This window comes from Uranotaenia lowii, chromosome 3 (genome assembly GCF_029784155.1).
Source record: "Uranotaenia lowii strain MFRU-FL chromosome 3, ASM2978415v1, whole genome shotgun sequence".
NCBI lineage: Eukaryota > Metazoa > Arthropoda > Insecta > Diptera > Culicidae > Uranotaenia > Uranotaenia lowii.
This window is the reverse complement of record NC_073693.1, coordinates 36,341,084-36,363,140: the sequence shown is the minus strand read 5'-3', so window position 1 is coordinate 36,363,140 and position 22,057 is coordinate 36,341,084. Positions and strand designations below refer to the sequence as shown.

The 22,057-nt window shown below is 33.2% G+C and overlaps 1 protein-coding gene across 1 annotated transcript in view; it reads left to right on the top strand.

Annotated features, from left to right (window-relative positions):
* Positions 1-2,686: 2,686 nt before the first annotated feature.
* The window catches only part of LOC129756154 (uncharacterized), a 38,241-nt gene continuing 18,870 nt past the window's right edge, over positions 2,687-22,057 (top strand). Inside the window, exon 1 of the mRNA XM_055752939.1 lies at positions 2,687-2,849. The gene's annotated coding sequence lies outside the window, so the exon portion shown is untranslated. The remainder of the gene's footprint in view (positions 2,850-22,057) is intronic.

Here is a 22,057-nt window from a genome sequence, read left to right as displayed (position 1 = left end):
GTGCGTTGATGGACGAACGTAAGGAGTTTCGGAAGCAGCAGAAGCAGTGGCAACAAAATCTACCGCAACAGAAACAGTCAGGGACAGCAGCTGCTGGAAATGCAGCGACAGAAGTCCGGAAAGTTTGAAAAACTTCAATTGCAATGGGAGAAGTCACAGCAGCTGAGCACGCCGTTAGAAAAAAAATGCCAATGTGTTCACAAAAACGAATCCCTTCTGTCAATAAGTTTGTTCAGGGTACGATCAGAGAGCAGTACACGACCAAGTTCACTCAAGAACCAGTAGCAAATTCCACTGTTCAGCAATTTAGAGCTTCGTAGAGAAAAACGAAGACATCATCGGAAGGATTCAAAAAAGTCAACGAAGTTTAGGGACATGCAGTTTAAAGCGATGAAAGCTTGACAGGCGCTGGAGAAAAAGCAGTTGGAGGAGCGCTTAGCATTTGAACAGGAGATGTTAGATTCAAGCGATAGCGAGTCCGAGACAATTGCAAGTTTGCAAAAAATCGACGACTGGTTGAGTGAAATGGATATAAATCGTAATTCTAGGAACCCGAAGCCGATAATCGAGACTCCTCTTCCCAAATACTCTGACGTGCGACATAAATTCGGAGTGTAAGGACACAGGAATCTTCCCACCAGTACGACAAAGGAAAAAATTGAACCATTATTATATAAATAACAAAAATCTACATTTGTTATTCATTCTCATAATTTGTTTATTTCTGTCATAGTTTTGTTACATTTTTATCATATTTTTGGCATGGCTTTGTCAGATTTTTATCACATTTTAAATATTTTTGTCAGATATCTGTTATTTTATTGCAAAATTTTGTCATATTTGTAATTTGTAATTTTGTAATTATCAGTTATTATAGTTGTAATTTTTTTCATCACGTTTGTCATACTTTCCATAATGTTGTCAAATTTTTGTTTTTTTTTTAGTTTTCAATTTTTTTTTCGTTATTTTATCAATTTTTTAATAGTTTTGTTAGATTTTTTTTGAGTTTATTGACTAAATACTGCCATCTGTCTTATTTTCATTTGATTTTTTGTTATATTTCGATCTTGTCTTTGTCATTTTACTGTCAAATTTTGTCAAATTTTTGCTATATTTTTCTCATACTTTTATCACTTTTTCCATATTTATATTATAGTTTTAACAGAGTTCCGAAATTTTTAAGTCATAATATTGTCACATTTTTGCTTGAATTGATTTGATAATTTTGCTATATTCTTGTCATAGCCTGGTAAAGTTTTTTTATGCGGTTCTCAGTCATTTACAATAGTTTTAATTTGCGCGGAAGCCGCTTCGCGCTCACTGTGTTTGTACCCTTAGATCTCAGGAATTGAGAAATTCAAAAATCCAGAAACATAAAAAATCCTCAAATATCGTCATAATTAACCGAAATGAACTGCTAAAATTTTCGCTTTTTTCATGAGTCATACTGTAAAAATGGAATCATTTATACTGTGTATCAGTTATTAGATGGCATTGCACAAAGTTTCCCGATAGTTCTTAATAATCAAACGACAAGCCAAATGGACTCATCTTAATGAGGAAATATCACTTGTCAAACGTCCCCGCAGTGGTGGGTCTTTATAAGCTTGCTTTTCCCAAGTGATTCTTCGGATCTTAGGAACGAGATAAAACTGCATCGTTTCTCAACTAGGATGTTATAGAGCCAAATATGGACCGCGACCATAATCAACAATTGGCCCAGTCTGCGATAGAGGTATGAGAAAATCTTCGCCACCATCATAAATCTTTCCCTGCAGTAAGATCATTCCCAAACATTTGTTGTGGGTAATCGGAAATCGTTAGTTAGTTCGGGGTGGCAAAGAAAGGTGTTTGTTCTCGGAAAAGGCTATAGAGGCCTTTAGTATGTTTTCAAGGTTTTTTTTTGCCCGTGTACAGAAAGAAAGGCCGGTCTTTCTTTATAGACACAGAATCCATAAAGAAGATTCGTAAGGTCCAGAACATCTGCAATGATAGCCATACATAATGTAAATAAGTTGGAAGGAACGAACGTAAAAGGGTTAGGACCGGTTTTTTTTCTCTCCCGGTGAGGTGCATTAGCCGCATTTGATGCAATTTTTTCCAGCTCGTTCTCGCTGGTTTTGTTATTCTTCTGCTGCTAGGTGGCTGCTTAGAAGCTGTCCGTCCATGATATGATATGCTATGCTGTGAAGTTTGCCGGTTTTGTTTTGCTCTTTTTCTTCGCTGCGTCCGTCTCCTATGCATATTGCATGACTTTTTACTTCTGTCGATTCCTACACTTCCTTACTTACCTTCCTTGCTCCTCTCTTCTAGTTTTGTTACGACAGCGACGATGTGGTGCGAAAAAATCGTTGAACTGAAGGTGATAGCTTTGGGTGGTAAAGGGGTAAGACATAGACTTATACCTACCGGTTTTCTCTTCTTCCTCTTGTTCCTCTAGTATGGTCCAATGAAGTTTTGCGGAGGCGGTTGGCCCAGGTCAGGACATGCCTGCCGGTGAGTTTGGCCGTGAAAGACGAGTAGTTGTTGCAGGCACACTCGCTCATTGGCTCTGGCTAGTTTTCTCATGATATTACTTGTTGCAGCCGTTTGTAAGCAGAAGTGCCAACGCCTAATAGAATCTTCCAAGTTCCAACTACGACTGATGGTGTGTCTTCTTCTTTCTTTCCCCGCACGCCCCGCTTAGAGAGATGAACAACCGATAGAGGAAGGCTTATAAAGGGTTCGTCTTCACCGGGTACTTCCAGTCTGTGCCGGATAGACACCGGGATCTAATCGTGGGTCTTGCAGTGCTTAGTTAGTTAGTTAGTTAGTTAAGTGTTTCAAGTGCAAGTGGAAAGAGTGCTAAGGTAAGAAAGCGTCCGGTTTAAGTGATTTCCAAGAGTTATAAAAGCCTATTAAAGCCGAGCTTAAACCTCTACAAGTGAAGATTAATTACCATAAACTTACTATGCAAAGCTGATTCGGCTAAAGAAGGATTTAACATTAGAGATTTATTTCAAATTCCTGGCTAAAGAAAGTTCATAAGGATTCAGAATCTTAAACTTCTTGACTTAGCAATGTTTCTTTTTTTTTTAATTTTTTATCTATTTCAAACTTTAAATTAGAAAATAAAATGTGATTATTATATGTGTTTTGATCTCAATACATAATTTGCACCCCAAGCTATCCAACGTTCTTATGTTCACCAATTGGTTTGGAAATCGATTTTGTCTGCTGTAGTCCCAGACCAATTAGCGTCACCGTTGGTTTAAATGCGAAAAAAAAACATAGAAAAATTTTTAGCCCAAACCGCTTCCGCAATTCATTTCTGGTGCTGCTGCACAATCCACAATAATTTGAAACAAAACCTCGGAAAAATGAAGTCGCCCCTCTGCCAAAGGATACGGAGAATTCGGCAGGAATGAAATACGGATCGGCAGCAGCAAAATTTGGCTCGTTCCCAGCAGCCGTTAGACGCCAGTTTTTGCCTATCCTTAGCTAGTGAAACAATAAAACTACTTTCCAATCCCCCCACCTCTTTTAAGCCTTTGGAAAACGCCATTCCGGAGGATGAGGCATCAGTTTTCGTCGGCATTATGTATTGGAAAAAGTGAAATGTATTCTGAAGATACGCTTAAATGATTTATATCTGGCAGTTTTTAGGGTTACCATGAGAGCAGAATTTTCGGTAACCTGTTCTATTAATTTTTTAAATCACCCTTTGAAAATTAAATTATTTGAAAAACATGTTTTTTTTTTTAAATATTTTAAGTAATAAAAAATAACTGCGTTGTATCCAAAGTAACCAAAAGTTCCATAACACAGGTACAAAAAAGTTTACTTAGCCCCATCATTGCAATGATGCATTGATGCTTTTTTGCATTGATATGAAGTACGTCCTATGCAACTCAAAATTTAAGTTCTTGTTAACACTTTCAAGTTCTAAAACAAGTCTTAATAACTTTCTATTCAGCTTCTAGCGGCCTTTTAATTCAGCTTTCAAAATCGTAAAATCAGCAAAAAATTCTCTCTCTATCTCAATTGCACGCACCCTTGGCATCGGTTGTGCCGCGCACCCTTGGCGTGATATGTGCTCTTGATTATTTACTATGTTCAGTACATGGTGCAGCCATGGTGCCATGCGCAAGATTTAAAACTCGATAAATTGCGGTTTTCCGAGATTTGTTAAATTTGCTGCTCAATTGCTTGTTTTCCTACATTTCCTACACGTATAGCATCAGAATGGTCACACAAGAATCAAATTACTTATTGACAATAAACTTGCCCGGCTAGGGGATCGAACCCCGACCTTCGTGGGGAGAACCGAACACACTACCATGAGTCCACGACTAGATATTTTTCTAACTGAAACTAAAACTCGAAGTGATGATATGATTTTGTAGCATATCTGCAGGCGCATCCAGCCAGCCAGGAAGAAAGCACCTCAATGCACTTTTTGTGACTTAGTAAATCCCATTTTAAGTACTTTTGTGCCCTTTATGTGCCTTATTTCCTTACAACGTACATCTTAATCACTTTTGCAACTTTCAAGTTAATTTATTAATAGGGGAGAGTGGGGTATCGTGGGCCATGGGGAAACGTGGGCCACTTTTAATATCTCAGATGTGTGTTGAGATAAAAATCTCAAACCAACTGTCATCGTCGACGCTTTGCGTGAGCATATATTCCTATATGTTGTTGACTGAAATACGCATAATATGCTTCTTTTATTTATCAAGCTAAAAAAAGCTAGAAAAATTTACTTACATAATTAAAAAAAACACCCGCTAATTTCATCGATGGGGAACCTAAAGTGCATTACAAAAATATTCTCATACGCTTATGATCTTTGTTTTGTCATGATCTTTCACGTGAAAAGAAATTTTTGATGAAACATCAATATGTCACACAAACGCAACCAATTTGCAAATCATAGCTTGTGGGGAATCATGGGCCACACATCTTGAATCACCTATATTTTTATGTTTTTATTCACTTAAAATAGTTTTACCTATCTGTAAAGTTTTCTTATGCCAAGTGAAGAGTTTTGAAAAAGATTCGTCCATCCTATATAAGAAATTTTGCCAAAACGTTCACGAGCCAGGTTTTGGAATCTATGCGATCATTCACAGCTCTCTTTTTTATTTCATCATCTGGAATTGCTTTAAAATAACGAAACTTTGCATGTTATTTGGTCAATTTGGATTTGGTGGCCCATGATTCCCCACCATTTTTCAAATTCCAAAAAATATTGCTTTTTCACACAGTCAGAATTTGGGGAAAATAACATATTAAAAATTTAAAAAAAAAACCTTATGATACCTTGAAAATGTAGAAAACCATACCATTTTTTATTTTTATTTTATCTTTTATAATAAAGAAGCTATGGAACAACGAAAAAAAGTGGCCCATGATTCTCCACTCTCCCAAACATAAAGAATAGTATAAAAGGTATACTAAGAGCATCTCATCATTCGGGTTCAAGTTCTTTTATATTATAAGTCATTTGGAATTATTACTTTTGAAAATAAGTCCCAAAAAAGTTAAGTTTTTTGAAGCTTTCAAAAATAAATGAGAGATCTTGAAGGCTTCATTTCAAGAAAAATACTTATTTGGGGATCAAATCAGATTAAATTTCAAGTCTTGTAAATTCAATACACTCAGATTTAAGTTCAAATGTTTGTTTTTAAAGTATCTACAATATTATAAATGTTAAACAAAAAACCAATAAAATAAAATGTATTTCGAGCTGAATTTTCCCTAACTTGAAGATAAAGTACAAGTTATTTCAAATAATTTATTTCATTATTCAAAACCGGTTGAAAAAATAAAAATAAAAATTTAGATTTTTCAAAGAATGCAATTTCGAAAATGAGTTCAGATCTTATTTTATAGTATTGGTTTTCACCTGTTTTGTATTTTGTTTTAGGCAATTTTGAATTTTATTTCGTTTTTAAATAATGCAATTTAAACCTGAATAAAAATATTGAATTCTTATTCGAAATCAATTTCTGATCTAAATTCCAAACGAAAATTTCCCAAAATTTTGAACAGAACAGACAAAATCCTTCACCCGAAATCTCTCATTAGGATTTTGAACCATTAATTTTCTATACTATTTGTTTTTCAATTATTTATACGTAATTCAACAAGTGAATGAAAATTTCGAATGATGATACTCTGATATTTCAATTCTGAATCACCGTTAGGAATTGTTTTTAAATTTCAATTCAGCATGAGAATTATGGTTTGATATTTTTAATATTTTCTTTTATTATTCCAAAATTATGAAATTCGAACATGGAAAATGAATCTAATTTTAGTTTTGAATGCAAAATCAAGATTCGAATTAGGATATTGTCCTAGTGATGAACCAAACTGAAAATCAAAAACAACATACTTGATACAGATTCCACAATCCGGTCACAGGCAACAAATGAAGATTAAAAAAATGAAAATGATTCAAACCTAAGCTCACCAGATATTTTTCCGTACTACTTATCAAGGCAAATCCGGGCAATTTTATCTAAAAACCTTACTAAATCCGAGCATTCGAATTCAAAGTTTAAAAAAAACCCAAAATCTGTGAATATCCAGGCAAATTAAGGATTTCTTCAATTAAAATGAAGACGAAAAAAAAACTCGAAAAGTTGTTTTTTTTTTATCGAAACACATCAGCCAATTTAATTGGATAGACATTGTCAAAAAAAAGTTATTTTGGACGCAACATTCATAATTGTTATCACCCAATTTAAATTTTTATTTTGCAAATGAAGTAAATACATTCGGCCAAAATCGGGGCAATTCGGCAACCTTAGTAAGTCTTATTTTATTGAAAACAAGAACTAAGGACTGTACCCAAAATTCATGAACCAACTTCTTTTGTGAATAACTTTTGTTAGCGTTTTTCGACTACAGTCTTTAAATATTTATCAACAAGTGAGGAATTTTTTGCAAAACTGTAGTTGAATTGTGGACCTGGGATAAGATTTTGAGGTTTTGGCTCTAGTTCTGAGTCGAGATTTGTTACTCCTTATTCACTTTAGTCGTTCATTAGTAGAGTGTCCTACCCGGGATTTCCCGGTCGGTAATTCCCGGGAACTTGAAAAATTCGAGAATTCCCGAATCCCGGGAAACGCCTAAAAAAATCCCAGGAATTACCGAAGCCAATAAGGCTGGAACAAATCTCAATTTCTTCTTTTGTCACCCCCCCTTCGAAATTTCCAAAAACCCGAAGGGGGAAATAAATAAAGTTTGAAGTATTTTATGTAAATTTCGTAAAAAAATCAAGTATCAGAAAGATTACAAGACCGAAAAACTAAATTTCGGAAGATTAGAGTTATTTCACCGTTTGTATTTTTGATTTTATTGAATTTTTTGATAAAAAATTTCTTGATTTGTAGGTTTTGTGCAATGATATAGTTTGTAATTTTGTTGAATACAAGATTTCGTGCAATTTATTTCAATTTATTTGTTTTTCGCATTATTTTTTACTGTCCCCCCCCTCGCGATGTTCCAACTCCGAGTGACAAAAGAAGGATTTGAAATTTGTTCCGGCCTAAATTGTGCAATGTGCAAATTTTACACGATCTAAAAAAAAAAAAATGGGTCAAATCGAGCAAGGTAAATGATAGTTATACCTCGATGGCTTAGTCTGAAATATTTTTTTTTCTTAAATCTGGTTAATACATTGAATATTATTAAAAAAAATGTTTTTTGCGATAGGAAACTTAGTGTAAAAGTGAAAAACGACAAAGAATCCAAAAACAATGAAACGCTCAGGAAAGAATATAAATTTTCAATTTTGCAACACTCATTATTTAGAGAGAACTTCCTTTTCGGAAACTGTTGAGCGCCGATGTGGTCTAGTGGATAGGCTGGCGCGAGTCTGGTATTGGTACGCCAGGCGTACTGGGTTCGATTCCCGGTATCGGCAAGAAAAACTTTTGGGTTCGAATCCCATAAGCGGGCCGACAGGTAAGATGTGTTTCATTATATAACTGACTATATAATTGGAATGTTCAATCAGTTGCCAGCTGGCCAGGTATATACACGGATGCCGGAATACCTGTAAGTAAACTAGCCCACCTGATTGATTCGTTCTTCCAAAATATACCTACATCAACACACGCAATACATTCACCACATAACAGTTCAAACAAAGCCATGGGGTCCGGGTATGATGGGGCGCTGCATTGGAGATTTTTGGAACATAATAATCTAAAGAATGCATGTGAGCACATACTTTGGCAGAAACTGCGGTGAATCCGTGCACCCATGGTGGATTACCAACAAACATACATACAGAACTTCCTTTTCGGAAACTGTTATCAGTAGCAAAATCATCGGCAAAAAAATGACATAATGTGATGCAAATGGATAGTTATTTGAAAATTTACCATATATGATAAATAACCTGAAGTCTAGCTAACTAACTTCTATCGATAATAAAAAATCTTTTTCAATTATTTTATATTTTTGCAGCTAGAATCAGGCCAGTTTCTCGGTTAAAGTATTTTGTTTTTGGGTCTTGAGTTTGCTTATTGATTTTTTGAGGCATTAAAAAAGTTTGAAATGTTTTGCAATGCTACAACCTTAAATTTAAAAAAGACCATATCGATAAGGATTCCTACGCAGTAGATGGATATGATCTCCATGTTGAAATCTTCATTTTCAATTTTTCCCGGGATCCCGGGAATTCCCGGGAAAAGGATCGCCAGATTACCCGATTCCCAGGAACGCTAAAACGGCCGGGAAATGGACGCTCTATTCATTAGTATTTAATTAAGAATTTATAATTTTTAGTTTACAGAAGAACATTTTGCTTGACATTTTTCGGTATCTCATGGAGGGGGGAGGGGGTGGCGCCAACCCCCAAAACATCCCTCGTTCTTACGGACATGTCTCTCATAAGCTTATACTATGCTAGAGACATATCAAGGAGCTCACATTCTCCCCTTTTCAAATATTTCATTTATATTTATTTCTTTTTTTTTTAATTATCATATTATTTCCTATGCCATGGGTTGAACCGCGCTGAAATATTCCTGATAGCCATGGGCAAAGACCCGGCTAGCTATCAGATTTTAAAAGAACACTAACTTATTGCTTATATGGGCTGTCAAACTCTCAAATTTCTCGAATTCGATCCCTGGACTTCTGGCTTATAAGCCAAAGACGTTTGTCATTGGGCTAAACGACTACCCCCGTATTTGAAATGTAATACTGGCCAATTGAAATTTTTTTGAAGATTGCAAATCAACATGTAAATTTAACAGTATTGAATCTTAATTTTTGTTTTCACAGTTTTCTGTCGCACGACATAACTTGATACGCATAATTCCTTAAATTCACTCGGTCCATGGAACTATGGAATTCACTCGATCAAAAATTATTGATTTCAATAGAACAAATAAGCTTTCTTCGATTTTTCAAGCTGTAACAAGTTTGATTAAATTTGTGTCAATTGTAGCCTGATGTCTGGTTCCGCGTTTAGTCCGGATCGGTATTTTTTCTTTATTGCAATATATGTGGAAAATCCAGACTCACATAGATAAGTTGTGGAAAACGGCAGAAGAATAAGTTCTGCTTTATCGGACAAAATTTAAAATTTATTTTTCAGTTGACAGAAATACTCTTCCAACGACTTTTTGGATACAAATCTTTCGATGTCACATTTATCAAGCATTCATATCCTTGCGATGTTAATGATTCTGGTTTCTTTGACATAAAGATAGACTGTTCCACGCATTTAAAGTCTTCGATCTTTTTATTATTTTATGATATTCTTCGGGGAATATTGCTGGAAGCTGTTCAACAAATCCTGCGACAAAACATTTTAATTGAAATTGTTAATCACTTCATTAGACACGTGGGCCTGTTAGTTTAAGTTTACACCAAGAAAAACAAAAATAAATTTATCAATTTATGTTGTGATTCTCATAATTCTTGAAAATTTTCGGATGATAACTTCAAGGTTATTTCTGATGAATGCTTCTTAACTTCGGTAAGCTGTCCATGTTGCGCTTTTTGAGCGATTCTGCCCATGATTTTTCCGTTTTAATCGAAGATTGTTATTCCTTTACCATGCATTGAAAGACTGAAGTCATCCTTAATTCAAACAGGCGATACAACGTTTTTCTACGAGATAACCAGCGATTTTCGGTATGAAGTAGTAGCGTGGAATTTTGGCTAATCATCTCTTCGTACAACGCCTTGAATAACCCTGAATTTTTCGGTTGAGCCTTAACTAAGTTGATTATTTTCATGCTTTCGTCCAAGACTTCCTTCAAAGATGATGATAGATTCTTCATAGCGAGTGCATGTCGATGAAGGATGTAATGACTACTACCGAAACTTTTGGTCATTTCTTTGATCTTGGCAACGACTTCTGAATCAGCAATATTTCCTACTATTAAAGCTTTCGCACCATCCATACATACATCAATGCAATTTCCCCATGGAATATTGTTGTCCGTAACATAATCATCAATTATTTAGCGTGAAAATATCAGCCCCCGACGTGGAAGTTGGCAACGGTTTGCAAAGGAACGAATCTTCTTCGAAACATTCAGAACCTTGATAGCGAACAAATATCATCAGAATTGCTAGTCTTACTACATCTGTGGATTCGTCAAGCGGCATGTCAAGTTTTGAAGTTCTTAATCGCTTTCAACATCTTCAGCCATGTCACAAATTCGACGAGAAACCGTGTTGTTAGACATGGGAATCGACCAATTCCACTGTTTTATTACCAACCATGATACGGACGACTCCTTGAATGCAAGGTTTGATTAAGTTTTCAGCAATAGTATGCGCTTCTCCAGCTTTTCGAATTGGTAGCTCGCCAAGTACGGTGCAAGAGCAGCCTTTTCATTGAGTGTTTTGCACACTCAGTCCTGCAGTACAACATTTTTTCGATCAAAGCAGTGCATTTTGACAATCCACCATGCTTTGCTAACATGCTGGAATTTAGCCGCCAGTAAAAACAAAGTAAACAAAATTTATTAGTTCGTACTATATGCCCTGTGATTTTATTTTCTCATGTTTCGATAAAAATGAAACGATAAAAAATATCAGAGTTTTTCAAAGTTGGTTTATGATTTTCGTTGCGAACGTTGTGGAGCACTTTCAAAAGCTTCGGGAAGCACCAAGTGCTCCGCGGAGCACGATCTGAAACCCCCTGGTCTAAATGCTTTTCAAAAATATGTAAAATAAAAAAAAAAATATTTGATGAAAATGCGGTGAATCCGGGCACCCATAGTATAAAAAAAACATGTAAATAACACAAACTTTCTTTCGAATTCATAAATGCCTTTATTCATTACCTTAAGCATGCAAAAAAGTTGGTTTTGGATTAATGGCGGTGAATCTGTGGTAAATTGCTCTCCATATACAAAAAAATTATGCTTAAAAACAGGTATACTGTATAACTAACATATTGAAAAACTTCAGAGCGATAGGTGCTAGAACATATTTTACCGCGACAAAATTGAGGTGAAATTTTTCACCCATGACCAATAAACCATTAAACATGTTTTTTTTTAATAAAATTGATTATGTATTTCAATTTTTCGATAATTATTTGGAATATTCATTTTATGAAATACCTGCAATCGTCAACTATGCCGAAATGCGGTGATTTCGTGCTCTCAAGGTGTAAAAAATATCAAAAATATTATCGAATAAGTAACAAAATAATACCAAAGGAAAAAGTTAAAAATATGATGCTAAAAAAATGTACACTTTAGCAGTCACTTTGTGTGGTTACGGTCTGAATAAGTATATTCAATTTGCCGGTCTTTCTAGTGTTAAAAAAAGTTGAAAATGTAACAGAGTTCGACTCAAAAGAACAACAAAAATTACAACTAAATAATAAATTCTATCGTTTTTGTAATGTATTCTAGAACATCACAAACAAACAAAGTTTTCCATTAGGGATAACAATCTTCTCATGGATTTTAATTTCACTAATCCAATCCACTAAAGGAAGTTTTATGTATTTTTTATTCCCAAAATTTAAAAACGAGTAAAGTTTTATCGTTTTCGTTTTTTAAAACCTGTTTTCGGACAGAATCGAGAAAAATCCAGAAAAGTCCCAGTGGAAGACCCAAAAACAGCTGGAAATCAACTATTCGACTAAAGTTTCAAAAAAATTGAATTAAAGTAAAGATTATTGGTTCCAGGAAGTGAGAGAAATGTGAGAGAATTTTTCAGGCTCATTCATAAAATATGAATAGAGGAAGTGATAACAAAAAGTCCAATTTTTCTGAGTAGTTCGTCTAGTTGACTTATAAATAGGCGTGACTTCATTTCTAGATGGTAGAAAATCTGCATACAAAATAAGGCGGTCAAATCGTGCACGGCTTGTTAGTAGATATTTTGAAAAATTAACTTTATAGCAGTCACCTGGCACGTTTCCAACCAGAAACTTGTAGTTGACAAGTCTCGCCTGTATTTCCTGGAGATAAACAAGTAGAAAAAAAAATAGAAAAAAATCATGTCCAGTACTATCCTCCTCAAGTACCGGAAGTACAATCTGTGGAAAATTCAAATTACTCAGCCTTTCATAAAGATTGATACGATGACTGACTAAAAATATAAAGAAGACTACCTCCAAATACGACTGATTTCTCTGCAAAGCACTTAAATATGTCCCACAAAATTTATACTCTGTTTAAGTTAAATCTGAAATCGTGTTATTGCACAAAAATGGTGGTGTAGTGATAAAAAGTTAAATCTGTGGTTTTTGTGCTGATGGAAGCCAATCGACTAAATTTGGTATAACTTCCACGAAATTAAAAATTTTGAAAGGCGAGCTAGCGTTGATTTGAAAAAAAACGGGGCTCATAGTATGCATTATAGATGGCGCATGTGATGTCCAAAAATTAAAGTCGAAAAAATTTCTTCATTAGACTCTATCTCAAAAACCACCTGACATCACAAAAATCAGCATATACATATCAACATTCCATTACCAGGTAACTTCGCTGAAAATTTCATCAATTTCCATCCATGCATTCAAAAGTTATTCAGAAAACAAAATGTTGCATTTTATTTCGAGTACACTCCTTGGAAAGCCCTGAATGACATTAAAATTTTAAAATTAAAATAATTTAATCATTGAAATTTTTCTTTTAGATTCTACATAATTGATTGATGATAGTTTTATGCCTGACATACAGAAATTTTCCTAAACCATGACGCAATGCGAACGGCTGACAAAAATCTGGCCACCCTAGAGGGAGCTATAAAAGGGAACGAAAAACCGATTCCGCATGCATAAAAGTTTCGAAATAATCCCCCCTAGAAGCGGTGGCGACGACGACGAACGAAACTTGACCTTCATTGCTGCTGCAGCTTTTCAGCTTTTCAAGGCTTCCCGGCATTGTTTGTGGTGTGTTTCAGCTCAGTTTTGTCTCCACCACGCCATTCCATTCAAGCCAAAAACCATTCTACAGAGAGAAAAAAAACAAATTCAGAACTGGTCGAAAAGCAACAGCGGAGCTTTTAAACATTTTTTTCCCTAGGTCGAAAAGATGGAACGGTGCCAACGATAATTTTTGGTGAATAAATGGCACCGATAACTGGCGTGGCGAGAGAGATATAACTGAAACTGGTCGACGTCGACGATGAAAAAGTTCGAAGGAAAGTTCGCGATTTCGAGATGCCATTGACGGCATTCGGGCGTTGTTGATTCAGATTGGTGGAGCTTTCCTTCTGACCTATGCAGTGCCTTTTTTTGCATTTCAAGTTTTCGGATTCGACTCGAATTGAGATTCAAATTTCTTGTCAAAGCTTTCCGGACCAATACAAAGTGTGATCGCCATGCATATTGATGCAGGAAATAAAATGTGGTTTTGCGATGGAGATTTGATTTATATCGCTTTTTACTTAAATGAGCAAGTTCATCAGGCACTTTCTGTTATACATTTAAATTCAAAACTAGCAGTAGGCTTGGAGCTAGAATGGTTGATGTTTTTTTTAAATAAGGTTAATTTTAAGCTTGGTTTTTAGGTTAATTTTAAGTTCGAGTGTAATTTTTTTTTTTATATTTAAAGTTTAAGGACGGCTTTTAAAACCACTTCAATGCTATTTTTATGAATATCCGGTTTGGTTGCCAGATTGCCCGGTTTTATCCGGTTTTGTCCGGATATTTGATACAAAATTTGGGAACAGTCTGGCCCGGCCTGGTTGCCCGGAGTTTATTGAAAAATGCCCGGATTTTGCCCGGATTTATCCACTTTATTTGACAAATCAAACAATAAAAAATTTTGTGCTGTAAATTTTTCATTTAGCCTCCGAAACAAATTTTTTTAGCAGATTTTACAAAAAATAATAATGAAAAGAGTTTTCGAAGCTTAAAATGCGATTTAAAATCTGTTTACAAATTTTGATGGAAAAATAACTTTTTTTTAAATATTTTTATCTTGATTTTTGTTGCGCAGTTTCTGGGTTTTGACAAAATTTGCCCGGATTTTGCCAGGTTTAAAAAAAAATTGCCCGGATTCTGGCATCCTAATTCTAAGCGCAATGACAAAAATGACAAAAATGACAAAATGGCAAAAATGACAAAAATGACAAAAATGACAAAAATGACAAAAATGACAAAAATGACAAAAATGACAAAAATGACAAAAATGACAAAAATGACAAAAATGACAAAAATGACAAAAATGACAAAAATGACAAAAATGACAAAAATGACAAAAATGACAAAAATGACAAAAATGACAAAAATGACAAAAATGACAAAAATGACAAAAATGACAAAAATGACAAAAATGACAAAAATGACAAAAATGACAAAAATGACAAAAATGACAAAAATGACAAAAATGACAAAAATGACAAAAATGACAAAAATGACAAAAATGACAAAAATGACAAAAATGACAAAAATGACAAAAATGACAAAAATGACAAAAATGACAAAAATGACAAAAATGACAAAAATGACAAAAATGACAAAAATGACAAAAATGACAAAAATGACAAAAATGACAAAAATGACAAAAATGACAAAAATGACAAAAATGACAAAAATGACAAAAATGACAAAAATGACAAAAATGACAAAAATGACAAAAATGACAAAAATGACAAAAATGACAAAAATGACAAAAATGACAAAAATGACAAAAATGACAAAAATGACAAAAATGACAAAAATGACAAAAATGACAAAAATGACAAAAATGACAAAAATGACAAAAATGACAAAAATGACAAAAATGACAAAAATGACAAAAATGACAAAAATGACAAAAATGACAAAAATGACAAAAATGACAAAAATGACAAAAATGACAAAAATGACAAAAATGACAAAAATGACAAAAATGACAAAAATGACAAAAATGACAAAAATGACAAAAATTACAAAAATGACAAAAATGACAAAAATGACAAAAATGACAAAAATTACAAAAATGACAAAAATGACAAAAATGACAAAAATGACAAAAATGACAAAAATGACAAAAATGACAAAAATGACAAAAATGACAAAAATGACAAAAATTACAAAAATGACAAAAATGACAAAAATTACAAAAATGACAAAAATGACAAAAATGAAAAAAATGACAAAAATGACGAAAATTTCAAAAGTAGCAAAAGTCACCAAAATAACAACAACTACATCAACGCATAACATTTAAAGAGATTCCCAAAAATTTAAATGTTAATTGGTTTTTTTCAGTTTTTTTAAGTTATTGTTTTTCAATTGCCGTTATACCTCTTTTGGTAAAACTTTATTATTATTTGGCCTTCAAAATAATCTGCTGACAAAAAATACCAATTTGATTATTTCAAATGCAAAAAAATCAGTTTTAAAAATATGAATATTTTTGACAAACCATCTTAAGTTATTATTATTGAGCTTGATAGGGTATATAGACATTCTAAACAGTTCCGTCAGTTGAAGACCTTGATTAAAATTTTAATATTGGTTGAACTTTTCGATTCATCACTTATCACACAAATGCAGACTCGACGAACACAGGGGAAAATTATTAAAAAGGGTGATCAAAATTGTTTACCCCAAAACAAAGCGTTATAGACCTTAAGTTTCTTCGGGGCATTCAAACTACGTTTTAAGTTCCTAAAAATTAGCCTTTGATAAAAGTGATTAAATCAACGCAAAATTTTGATTTTTTACACTATCGAATTTCTTTGATACGTTTTAGTTAATTATTTAAAACTCACCGAAAACAGTCGATAAAATTCATGAGCGTTTTTTTAATGATAAATCTCCTATTTTTAAGCTTTTATCTTCTTGAAAATTTATTTTGTGAATAAAATTATGCATTCAATACTTTCAACGCTTTGGTGAAGTTGTAGATAAAATTATGATTGAACCATTCGTTAAGAAAAACTTTAAACATGAACTTCATTCTACGGAATTATTATTATTATTGTTATTTTTTTAAAGGCAAGTCAATTCTACGGAATGAAAAAAAAAAAAACATCTTCTCACGAAATAATTTTTTTTTTGAAAATTTTGGTTATATGTCCTGCAATACCCTGCAATCAAAATACATGCGTATTATAATGAAGCAAGCAAATTTATGAACAAACAGAATCATTAAGACTACATCTTCTGTCTTAAAATTACTAATCTTCAATGCCATCAACTAATCGAGAAAAAATAACAAAACAGAAACAAAATTTGTTATTTTGAGTCTAAGGAAGTTTATTTCTGAAAAAAAACCAGTGCAACAGACTGATAAGTGAACTACACAATTCATCTATATGTATTGTGGTAGATATAGCCTAGAGAAAAAAGTTTATATTGAGTTGAATTGTTCAAATTAGAAATTAGTGACAAATATTAAATAATCCGCTGTATTTAGATGATGTTAACACATTCATAGGAAAAATGTAGAACTCTAGTTTTTCCTGTGAACAAAGATTATTAATTTGTGTTAATTGTTATTTAAAATTGCGCGAGTGGTTTGAATTTACGTTGTACTTGGTTAAGATCTTCGAAGAGTGTACCTTTTCACAGGTGGAATCAGATGAATTTTGAGTGACTCGTGAGAGAAACGAAGGTGGATGAATGGATTCATGAACGACACGAATGAATGATCGAGGAATGATGTTGAATGACAGTCTAGTACGGGGATTCTCTATTCCAATTTCGGGAAGAATGGTTGGATGGTTTGTTGGCGGCGAAATGTTGAATTGGTTTAGGGTAAGGATGGTGTTGTATCGTGAGATCTGTTGGTTGGAATTTGGAGAAAATGGTGAGAAAAGGGAAGGTTACCACAAGACCTACTAATTTTGATATTTTTTTTTAGAACCCGAATACGAAAATATTGTAACATGACGGTTCCTGTAGTAGTTATAAAACGTTTAGAAATAGTGTAAAACAACGTTTAGAAAATGATATCTGAAACCATAAAAAACATTGCACTTAACTTGAATTCCAAAACGACGGTCTGTTGAATATGGCGTTAAGTTATGTTACTGTTTAAAACTGTTAAAACCTCTATATGGAGGAACTGTACTACAAACAGTTTAAATAACGTCCAGAAACCGCTCTTGGAAAACGTATTCAGACAACCAAACTGTTAATATAACAGTTTTTCGAAGAGTAATCTTTTATCTAAACAGTAACAGTAATAGTTATCAAACGATTCAAAATAACGTTTTTTCCAACGTTATCCAGAACCGTACGTCAATGGCGGTCTCACACACACACATAGATGGTAATATTTTGGAAATTTTCGGATGTTTCGATATCAATTCCATTTTTTACATTATCTTTATTGAACTTTATTGAACTTACAAACGGTGAGAAATGAAAACCGATTCATATCCATGATGACCTATGATGATTCTTGCAGAAAGATCCTACCCGGCCATGGGCATATCATATGGAAACGCGTAGCTCTGCGCTATGGAATGCTGGGAAGCCATCGTCAACCGGGTGATGAATGAGCGAGGAAGCTGAAATAAATTAATGATCATTAGTCTTTTTTAAACATTTACAAATAATTATGTTACTACTTACGGTAGTTATTTCCGGTAGCTTTCGCAGAACGAAAGAATCAGCCAGTATGAATCCCGATTTCAGAGGGACGAAAAATTGTTGTTGTGTTCTCTTCCAGTTGTGGACAGTGGTGCCGACTAGACCGATTATTCAAAATTGTACCGATATGAAATTAATATGTGATAGTAAAAAAAGATTTATTAAGCTTTGATGTTTCTAAGTCGTCTTTTTGCATGCATGCTACACACCAAATTTGTAATTGCTGGTTGTTTCTTTATAACATGCATTATTTTCAACGACAATTAAACTAAAATTGAAACTAAGTGCCTCAATTGTAAAAAAAAACAAAACCGAGTTTGGCTTGTTTGAAGGTATGGGCCGTTTCAAAAAAGAGTTATTAAAAAAAATGAAAGCAAACATTTGTCGTGGGAGAACCATCGATTGTTAAGAAGAATGACAAATTATTTAATATATCATTCATATAATGGCTGTTAATAAGTAAAAATAAAGTATAGATCTTATTGTTAGTTGAGGAAAATTTACGGCGCTGTGTTGTAAAGACATCAAAGTAACCGAATATAAAATGCTTTTAAAACAACATTTTAATTTATTTTAAAGTAATAGGTAGCTAAAAGGTTCTATGATAGCTGATACTCGGTTTAATAGTGCATATAAATATTTAACCTAATTTTCATTTACGAAGTCAAATGTTGTTGGTATAGATTTCGTTGAAATGTCACGTTGAGTTTGATTTTATTCGATTGAAAATACAGGAGTTTGAAAGTAGCAGCAATACTACAATTCAAACAAAAGATTTAATTTATTGGGTTGTAGTTGATGAGTATTCGATAACTTACTTGAATCAGTAGATCCGTTCAAGCAGTCACAGTTTTGAAAAAAAGGCCTTGAGAATATCATCTATTTATTCAAAGTAACATTCGTTAAAAACTATAAACATCCAAAGTAAAACTATAAAAAGAAACAGGATACACTGTAAGAAGAAACCGAACAATATTAAATTTAGGTTTCGAAAAAGTTTTATTTTTAAATTTTCGAATTTAATCAATGCGGTGTTAAACGATTTCTATCATAAAACTCATAACTTAATCATAAGAAAACACTTTTAGACCCGAATGACCCGGGTTGTTAAAAGGTCCCTAATAAATTTATAATAATAAGAAAATACTGCTTCAGTTATTATAAAAAAAAACAAAATAAAAAAAAAAACTTGTAAAATAGTATAGGTATAGGCTGTTTGAGATATGAAATGTTTATAATAAAATTTCTTATGATCTTTTGAAAAATGCATGGCATAAGAGCACTATTGTTTGTCGAAAACGGTACAATATAAAGAATACATGAATACTGCTTCGACTTTCCATTAAGATCTGTAACGATATTTGTACAGATTTTGTCGAAATAAGTGTTACAGAGGAACAGATTTTTTCATTTGAAAGTACACATTTAAATGTAGCAAGAATAGCTGGGATTAAAAAAATTGGTTTCTAGTTTGTTTGTGGTTGACGAGTGATGAAATACTAACGCTTAGTGCTGTAACTTTCCAAATAACAAAAATGGAAAAAAATCTAACATATTTGAATGATCCCTAATGAAAAATCAACGGATGATTCATTTAGACATTGGTATTTTAAAAGTAATAGGTAGTAGAGTGATAACGTGCACAGGCTGTTTGAAGTCGAATCAAATTAAAATTACATATTGAATGGGAATTTATTGAAGATTTTAACATTTCTTCAATAGGTTGGTTAACGATTTTTCTACAAAAAAAAAAAATCAAATCAATTACTGTTCATATCTTGAATACGTACACCTGTAGGATTGAATACTTTGGAAAATTCATATGTTGAGCATAACTTTCTATCTGATGATCTAAAAAAAAGTACATATCTATAGTTTTTTTTTCATTTTATTTTAGATTGTTTCGAAATTCTTCACAAAAATGTGTAATAAAATTATGATGTGATAAATTTTATTGACACGTGTCTAGAATTAAAACCGGTATACTCGTAGGTTACATAATTTGTGTCTTTTAGAATCTTACTTTCACTAAGTAGACGATTGAAAGGAGCTTATTTGAATCTCCAATTTCGTTCAAAGCTGCAAATTCTCCTCCATTCAAAGCTGCAAATTCGCAAAATGAGATATTTTTTACAACGATAAATTTGGTAACAAAGTCTAGAGAATCAATTTGTATTTGAATCATGATGTAAAAAAGCAATTTAAAAAAAACTTGTAAAATAGTATTAGGTATTTGTATATATTCGGAAGTATCAAGAATGAACTGTTTGAGGAATGAAATGTTTTGGCCATCTCACCGGTTTGAGTTAACTATCAATTAAAATTAATCTTCGTTACAAAGGTTTAATAACGTTTGATGAACCAAAGCATGTTCTTGGATTTTGGATGCTTAAAAACTAGTTCACTTAGCGAATTCACTACAAATCTTTCACATATCCAATGTTTCAAGCTTCTAAGTTTTAGAAGGATAGAAGATACATAATCTACGTCTAAAGGTATTATATTAAATGTTAAATTCATTTCAAAATATATGTATTCAAGGAATAATGATTTGCTATGCATTGATAAGTTCCCCTACAAATTATGAACTCTCTAACCGCTGTTCAGGTTCTTCAGAACTTCCTTAATGAAGTCAGAATACACTGCTGTCTGATGTTATGGTTTTCTGGAATATGACTTCGGTCTTCGGTCCAGCACGAAATTTATGTACACATCCTGTTCCGGCCTTCGATACATACGGTAAGTTAGCTGTCTTCCGCCATCCGCAATGATCTGGATATCCCTCCAATTCTGAACTGGATTTCTTGTTCTACTATTCTGCATTCTTCTGCCGTGCCTCTTGTACAGTTGCGTTCGGAGATGTCGCAGCAATTAATTATTTTAAAATTTCCTTCGCGAAGAATATACAAAACCGTTTTGTAAACAACCTGTGAATGAATTGCCAGCGGCTGTGTTGACAGATTCTTGAAGGGAACTCAATGCAATGAATATAGCAATTCCAATAAGAAAATATAAAAGGGAGAAAGTGGGCCTATTTGGATCTACACGCACAGTTGAGTTTACGCAGTAATTTTTAAAACCTACACTATCGAGAAGTAAGACGAACACTTTTATGGTACCGCTACACATTAATAACTATTATTGTTGAGAACGCAGATAATATATGAAATAATAATAAACAGGAGAGGTGTTAAATTGTTAAATGCTAAATTGAATTGAAAGCTATAATACTATTACGGTTTCTAAGTTACGATCAAAACAATTTAGAGAACATTGTTTCAATGTTAAGTGTTGAAACCTTCCAAGAAGCAGCCATAATAAGCGTATACTAATCACTTCAATGACGTAATTAATTCAATGAGATTTATTAAAATAAATAATAATAACAAACATGAAATATTTCTACAAAATGTAAATGAGCAAAAAAAAAACATTTTTTATACACTCATTATAAGAGTAGAGAAGAAGGCGAATGTGGTAGATATAGCCTAGAGAAAAAAGTTTATATTGAGTTGAATTGTTCAAATTAGAAATTAGTGACAAATATTAAATAATCCGCTGTATTTAGATGATGTTAACACATTCATAGGAAAAATGTAGAACTCTAGTTTTTCCTGTGAACAAAGATTATTAATTTGTGTTAATTGTTATTTAAAATTGCGCGAGTGGTTTGAATTTACGTTGTACTTGGTTAAGATCTTCGAAGAGTGTACCTTTTCACAGGTGGAATCAGATGAATTTTGAGTGACTCGTGAGAGAAACGAAGGTGGATGAATGGATTCATGAACGACACGAATGAATGATCGAGGAATGATGTTGAATGACAGTCTAGTACGGGGATTCTCTATTCCAATTTCGGGAAGAATGGTTGGATGGTTTGTTGGCGGCGAAATGTTGAATTGGTTTAGGGTAAGGATGGTGTTGTATCGGGAGATCTGTTGGTTGGAATTTGGAGAAAATGGTGAGAAAAGGGAAGGTTACCACATGTATAAAAATGGATTTCTGCCTGTCTGTCTGTTCCCTATAGACTCAGAAACT